This window comes from Electrophorus electricus, unplaced genomic scaffold, assembly GCF_041902795.1.
Source record: "Electrophorus electricus isolate QZ-2024a unplaced genomic scaffold, ASM4190279v1 Scaffold315, whole genome shotgun sequence".
Taxonomy (NCBI): Eukaryota; Metazoa; Chordata; class Actinopteri; order Gymnotiformes; family Gymnotidae; genus Electrophorus; species Electrophorus electricus.
In genome coordinates, this window is record NW_027658600.1 from 10001 (window position 1) to 17500 (window position 7500).

The window sequence follows — 7500 nt, forward strand, 5'->3', positions numbered from 1 at the left end:
TCGGGGAGAGCAAAGCAGACTGGTGTGCCTGGATGTGCCCACTTCCATAGGGGAATCGGCATGATGGTTCACTTAACCCGAGGAGGGCTCCCCTCGCGGGATAAGCACCCCCTCGGGGGATGGGGGGGGGGGGGGGGGCATCCAGAGCACACCACTTTCCGGTAGGGGACAGGCGTTTGATCATGTGTCCGAGGGAGAGCTCCCCTTGCCGGCCGAACACCCCTCGGACTCCCCTTGGGCTTCCAGAGAACGCCACTGGATGAATTTAGTGCTTGGACCCCATTGATTCTCTTTGCTCTCCCATATACCCGACGGGACCTATTTGCAAAACCCCGTGCCAACCAGACCTCCAGGAAGGGGGCTGGCGGCTAACCATGCCCAGCAGGGTGCACCCTGGTCGGACACTTTGGGAGGGTCGAGAGCCTGGAAGTGCCACCCGGGGGAGTAATTCTGATTTCCGTTTTAATGCACTCAGGGACAGCCCGAGGACCTCTGTAGTGCACCTGAGGCGGACTGAGCCGTCGGGTCCAGGGGTCTGGAGTTCGGAACCTCCAGGGTTCACCTGGCTGTTCTCTTAGCCCGGCAGGGTGCACCCTGGTCGGACACTTTGGGAGGGTCGAGAGCCTGGATGTGCCACCCCGACGAGTAATGAGTTTTCCCTTCGTATCTCTTCCGGACCAGGTCCGATTCGCACGAAACTCGCTGGGCATGGCCAGGAGCGCCCCTGCTGCCCACGCCACCGTCCCCGCGCTTCTACTCCCGAGGGCCGAGGAGACAGCGAAGCGTGGGTCGGGTCGCCTGCTTCCAGGGTCTCCCTGGTACTCTCCAGTCTCCCGAGTCCATCGGGTCCGACCTCGTATTTTTTAGCCCAGACGGGGAATGAGAAAGGGCCCCCGACCGCCCGAGGGCGGGCGCTCGCTTCTCAGCCTAGGAACGTCCGATTCCCACGAAACTTTTACGCCAGACGTTCCTGGCAGCGAGCGCGTTCCAAGGTGACCCGCGCTGCTTCTCTCCTCCCAAGGGCCGAAGAGATATTCGTCTTCAAACCCGACCGGCCTGTGTTTGCCGCCCCGGCGGTTTTAAAAAATCATAGCGTAAAAACGGTGGGTGCGCTTCGCCTGCCGCTTGGACAGCGTTTAAACGGCAGCCCCGGCTCTTTCCAAAGGGGCCCTCAACCGACTTTCTGCTCCAAGGAGCCCAGAGATATGAAACCGATAAATCAAAAACCCCGTGCCAACCAGACCTCCAGGAAGGGGGCTGGCGGCTAACCATGCCCGCCAGGGTGCACCCTGGTCGGACGCTTTGGGAGGGTCGAGAGCCTGGATGTGCCACCCCGAGAGTAATGAGTTTTCCTTCGTATCTCTTCCGGACCAGGTCCGATTCGCACGAAACTCGCTGGGCATGGCCAGGAGCGCCCCCTGCTGCCCACGCCACCGTCCCCGCGCTTCTACTCCCGAGGGCCGAGGAGACAGCGAAGCGTGGGTCGGGTCGCCTGCTTCCAGGGTCTCCCTGGTACTCTCCAGTCTCCCGAGTCCATCGGGTCCGACCTCGTATTTTTAGCCCAGACGGGGAATGAGAAAGGGGCCCCCGACCGCCCGAGGGCGGGCGCTCGCTTCTCAGCCTAGGAACGTCCGATTCCCACGAAACTTTACGCCAGACGTTCCTGGCAGCGAGCGCGTTCAAAGGTGACCCGCGCTGCTTCTCTCCTCCCAAGGGCCGAAGAGATATTCGTCTTCAAACCCGACCGGCCTGTGTTTGCCGCCCCGGCGGTTTTAAAAATCATAGCGTAAAACGGTGGGTGCGCTTCGCCTGCCGCTTGGACAGCGTTAAACGGCAGCCCCGGCTCTTTCAAAGGGCCCTCAACCGACTTTCTGCTCCCAAGGAGCCCAGAGATATGAAACCGAAAAATCACAAACCCCGTGCCAACCAGACCTCCAGGAAGGGGGCTGGCGGCTAACCATGCCCGGCAGGGTGCACCCTGGTCGGACGCTTTGGGAGGGTCGAGAGCCTGGATGTGCCACCCCGACGAGTAATGAGTTTTCCCTTCGTAATCTCTTCCGGACCAGGTCCGATTCGCACGAAACTCGCTGGGCATGGCCAGGAGCGCCCCCTGCTGCCCACGCCACCGTCCCCGCGCTTCTACTCCCGAGGGCCGAGGAGACAGCGAAGCGTGGGTCGGGTCGCCTGCTTCCAGGGTCTCCCTGGTACTCTCCAGTCTCCCGAGTCCATCGGGTCCGACCTCGTATTTTTAGCCCAGACGGGGAATGAGAAAGGGGCCCCCGACCGCCCGAGGGCGGGCGCTCGCTTCTCAGCCTAGGAACGTCCGATTCCACGAAACTTTTACGCCAGACGTTCCTGGCAGCGAGCGCGTTCAAAGGTGACCCGCGCTGCTTCTCTCCTCCCAAGGGCCGAAGAGATTTTCGTCTTCAAACCCGACCGGCCCTGTGTTTGCCGCCCGGCGGTTTTAAAAAAATCATAGCGTAAAAACGGTGGGTGCGCTTCGCCTGCCGCTTGCGTTAAACGGCAGCCCCGGCTCTTTCCAAAGGGCCCTCAACCGACTTTCTGCTCCCAAGGAGCCCAGAGATATGAAACCGATAAATCAAAACCCCGTGCCAACCAGACCTCCAGGAAGGGGGCTGGCGGCTAACCATGCCCGGCAGGGTGCACCCTGGTCGGACGCTTTGGGAGGGTCGAGAGCCTGGATGTGCCACCCCGACGAGTAATGAGTTTTCCCTTCGTATCTCTTCCGGACCAGGTCCGATTCGCACGAAACTCGCTGGGCATGGCCAGGAGCGCCCCCTGCTGCCCAGGCCTGGCTCTGGGCCTGGGCACACTTCATTCACTTTGTACCTTTAAATCATACTACTACTACTACTACTACCACCAGAATTCCAGGGCCAAGAGGTCACACAGTCATACACAGCAAAGTAGCTCTGGGCCTGGGCACACTTCAAGAAGTTTGTCCCTTTATATAAGCCTAGAAATAGACTTCCAGGCCCAAGAGTTCAAACACATTCATGCCCAGCAAAGTAGCTCTGGGCCTGGGCACACTTCAATCACTTTGTGCCTTTAAATCATACTACTACTACCAGACTTCCAGGCCCAAGAGGTCAAACACAGTCATGCCCAGCAAAGTAGCTCTGGGCCTGGGCACACTTCATTCACTTTGTGCCTTTAAATCATACTACTACTACCACCAGAATTCCAGGGCCAAGAGGTCACACAGTCATACACAGCAAAGTAGCTCTGGGCCTGGGCACACTTCAAGAAGTTTGACCCTTTATATAAGCCTAGAAATAGACTTCCAGAGCCAAGAGGTCAAACACAGTCATGCACAGCAAAGTAGCTCTGGGCCTGGGCACACTTCAAGCACTTTGTGCCTTTAAATCATACTACTACTACTACTACTACTACTACTACTACTACTACCAGACTTCCAGGCCCAAGAGTTCAAACACATTCATGCCCAGCAAAGTAGCTCTGGGCCTGGGCACACTTCATTCACTTTGTGCCTTTAAATCATACTACTACTACCACCAGACTTCCAGGGCCAAGAGGTCAACCACAGTCATGCACAGCAAAGTAGCTCTGGGCCTGGGCACACTTCAAGATGTTTGACCCTTTATATAAGCCTAGAAATAGACTTCCAGGCCCAAGAGTTCAAACACATTCATGCCCAGCAAAGTAGCTCTGGGCCTGGGCACACTTCAATCACTTTGTGCCTTTAAATCATACTACTACTACCACCAGACTTCCAGGCCCAAGAGGTCAAACACAGTCATGCCCAGCAAAGTAGCTCTGGGCCTGGGCACACTTCAATCACTTTGTGCCTTTAAATCATACTACTACTACCACCAGACTTCCAGGCCCTGGAGGTCACACCTTCATGCCTAGCAAGGTTGCTTTACACCTGCGCACACTTCAGACCGTTTCACTCTTTTAATCCTTCAAAGTACCACATTTCCAGACCCAAGAGGTCACAGAATCATGCCCAGCAAAGTAGCTCTGGGCCTGGGCACACTTCAATCACTTTGTGCCTTTAAATCATACTACTACTACCAGACTTCCAGGCCCCAGAGGTCAAACACAGTCATGCCCAGCAAAGTAGCTCTGGGCCTGGGCACACTTCAAGAAGTTTGACCCTTTATATAAGCCTAGAAATAGACTTCCAGAGCCAAGAGGTCAAACACAGTCATGCACAGCAAAGTAGCTCTGGGCCTGGGCACACTTCATTCACTTTGTACCTTTAAATCATACTACTACTACCAGACTTCCAGGCCCAAGAGTTCAAACACATTCATGCCCAGCAAAGTAGCTCTGGGCCTGGGCACACTTCAATCACTTTGTGTCTTTAAATCATACTACTACTACCAGACTTCCAGGCCCCAGAGGTCAAACACAGTCATGCCCAGCAAAGTAGCTCTGGGCCTGGGCACACTTCAAGAAGTTTGACCCTTTTATATAAGCCTAGAAATAGACTTTCAGGCCCAAGAGGTCAAACACAGTCATGCCCAGCAAAGTAGCTGTGGCCTGGGCACACTTCATTCACTTTGTACCTTTAAATCATACTACTACTACTACTACTACTACTACTACTACTACTACTACTACTACCAGACTTCCAGGCCCAAGAGGTCAAACACAGTCATGCCCAGCAAAGTAGCTCTGGGCCTGGGCACACTTCAAGAAGTTTGACCCTTTATATAAGCCTAGAAATAGACTTCCAGGCCCAAGAGTTCAAACACATTCATGCCCAGCAAAGTAGCTCTGGGCCTGGGCACACTTCAATCACTTTGTGCCTTTAAATCATACTACTACTACCAGACTTCCAGGCCCCAGAGGTCAAACACAGTCATGCCCAGCAAAGTAGCTCTGGGCCTGGGCACACTTCAAGAAGTTTGACCCTTTATATAAGCCTAGAAATAGACTTCCAGAGCCAAGAGGTCAAACACAGTCATGCCCAGCAAAGTAGCTCTGGGCCTGGGCACACTTCAATCACTTTGTGCCTTTAAATCATACTACTACTACCACCAGACTTCCAGGCCCAAGAGGTCAAACACAGTCATGCCCAGCAAAGTAGCTCTGGGCCTGGGCACACTTCAATCACTTTGTGCCTTTAAATCATACTACTACTACCACCAGACTTCCAGGCCCTGGAGGTCACACCTTCATGCCTAGCAAGGTTGCTTTACACCTGCGCACACTTCAGACCGTTTCACTCTTTTAATCCTTCAAAGTACCACATTTCCAGACCCAAGAGGTCACAGAATCATGCCCAGCAAAGTAGCTCTGGGCCTGGGCACACTTCAATCACTTTGTGCCTTTAAATCATACTACTACTACCAGACTTCCAGGCCCCAGAGGTCAAACACAGTCATGCCCAGCAAAGTAGCTCTGGGCCTGGGCACACTTCAAGAAGTTTGACCCTTTATATAAGCCTAGAAATAGACTTCCAGAGCCAAGAGGTCAAACACAGTCATGCACAGCAAAGTAGCTCTGGGCCTGGGCACACTTCATTCACTTTGTACCTTTAAATCATACTACTACTACCAGACTTCCAGGCCCAAGAGTTCAAACACATTCATGCCCAGCAAAGTAGCTCTGGGCCTGGGCACACTTCAATCACTTTGTGTCTTTAAATCATACTACTACTACCAGACTTCCAGGCCCCAGAGGTCAAACACAGTCATGCCCAGCAAAGTAGCTCTGGGCCTGGGCACACTTCAAGAAGTTTGACCCTTTATATAAGCCTAGAAATAGACTTTCAGGCCCAAGAGGTCAAACACAGTCATGCCCAGCAAAGTAGCTGTGGGCCTGGGCACACTTCATTCACTTTGTACCTTTAAATCATACTACTACTACTACTACTACTACTACTACTACTACTACTACTACTACCAGACTTCCAGGCCCAAGAGGTCAAACACAGTCATGCCCAGCAAAGTAGCTCTGGGCCTGGGCACACTTCAAGAAGTTTGACCCTTTATATAAGCCTAGAAATAGACTTCCAGGCCCAAGAGTTCAAACACATTCATGCCCAGCAAAGTAGCTCTGGGCCTGGGCACACTTCAATCACTTTGTGCCTTTAAATCATACTACTACTACCAGACTTCCAGGCCCCAGAGGTCAAACACAGTCATGCCCAGCAAAGTAGCTCTGGGCCTGGGCACACTTCAAGAAGTTTGACCCTTTATATAAGCCTAGAAATAGACTTCCAGAGCCAAGAGGTCAAACACAGTCATGCCCAGCAAAGTAGCTCTGGGCCTGGGCACACTTCAATCACTTTGTGCCTTTAAATCATACTACTACTACCACCAGACTTCCAGGCCCAAGAGGTCAAACACAGTCATGCCCAGCAAAGTAGCTCTGGGCCTGGGCACACTTCAATCACTTTGTGCCTTTAAATCATACTACTACTACCACCAGACTTCCAGGCCCTGGAGGTCACACCTTCATGCCTAGCAAGGTTGCTTTACACCTGCGCACACTTCAGACCGTTTCACTCTTTTAATCCTTCAAAGTACCACATTTCCAGACCCAAGAGGTCACAGAATCATGCCCAGCAAAGTAGCTCTGGGCCTGGGCACACTTCAATCACTTTGTGCCTTTAAATCATACTACTACTACCAGACTTCCAGGCCCCAGAGGTCAAACACAGTCATGCCCAGCAAAGTAGCTCTGGGCCTGGGCACACTTCAAGAAGTTTGACCCTTTATATAAGCCTAGAAATAGACTTCCAGAGCCAAGAGGTCAAACACAGTCATGCCCAGCAAAGTAGCTCTGGGCCTGGGCACACTTCATTCACTTTGTACCTTTAAATCATACTACTACTACTACTACTACTACTACTACTACTACTATACTACTACCAGACTTCCAGGCCCAAGAGTTCAAACACATTCATGCCCAGCAAAGTAGCTCTGGGCCTGGGCACACTTCAATCACTTTGTGCCTTTAAATCATACTACTACTACCACCAGACTTCCAGGCCCAAGAGGTCAAACACAGTCATGCCCAGCAAAGTAGCTCTGGGCCTGGGCACACTTCAATCACTTTGTGCCTTTAAATCATACTACTACTACCAGACTTCCAGGCCCAAGAGTTCAAACACATTCATGCCCAGCAAAGTAGCTCTGGGCCTGGGCACACTTCAATCACTTTGTGCCTTTAAATCATACTACTACTACTACCACCAGACTTCCAGACCCAAGAGGTCAAACACAGTCATGCCCAGCAAAGTAGCTCTGGGCCTGGGCACACTTCAAGAAGTTTGACCCTTTATATAAGCCTAGAAATAGACTTCCAGGCCCAAGAGGTCAAACACAGTCATGCCCAGCAAAGTAGCTCTGGGCCTGGGCACACTTCATTCACTTTGTACCTTTAAATCATACTACTACTACTACTACTACTACTACTACTACTACTACTACCAGACTTCCAGGCCCAAGAGGTCAAACACAGTCATGCCCAGCAAAGTAGCTCTGGGCCTGGGCACACTTC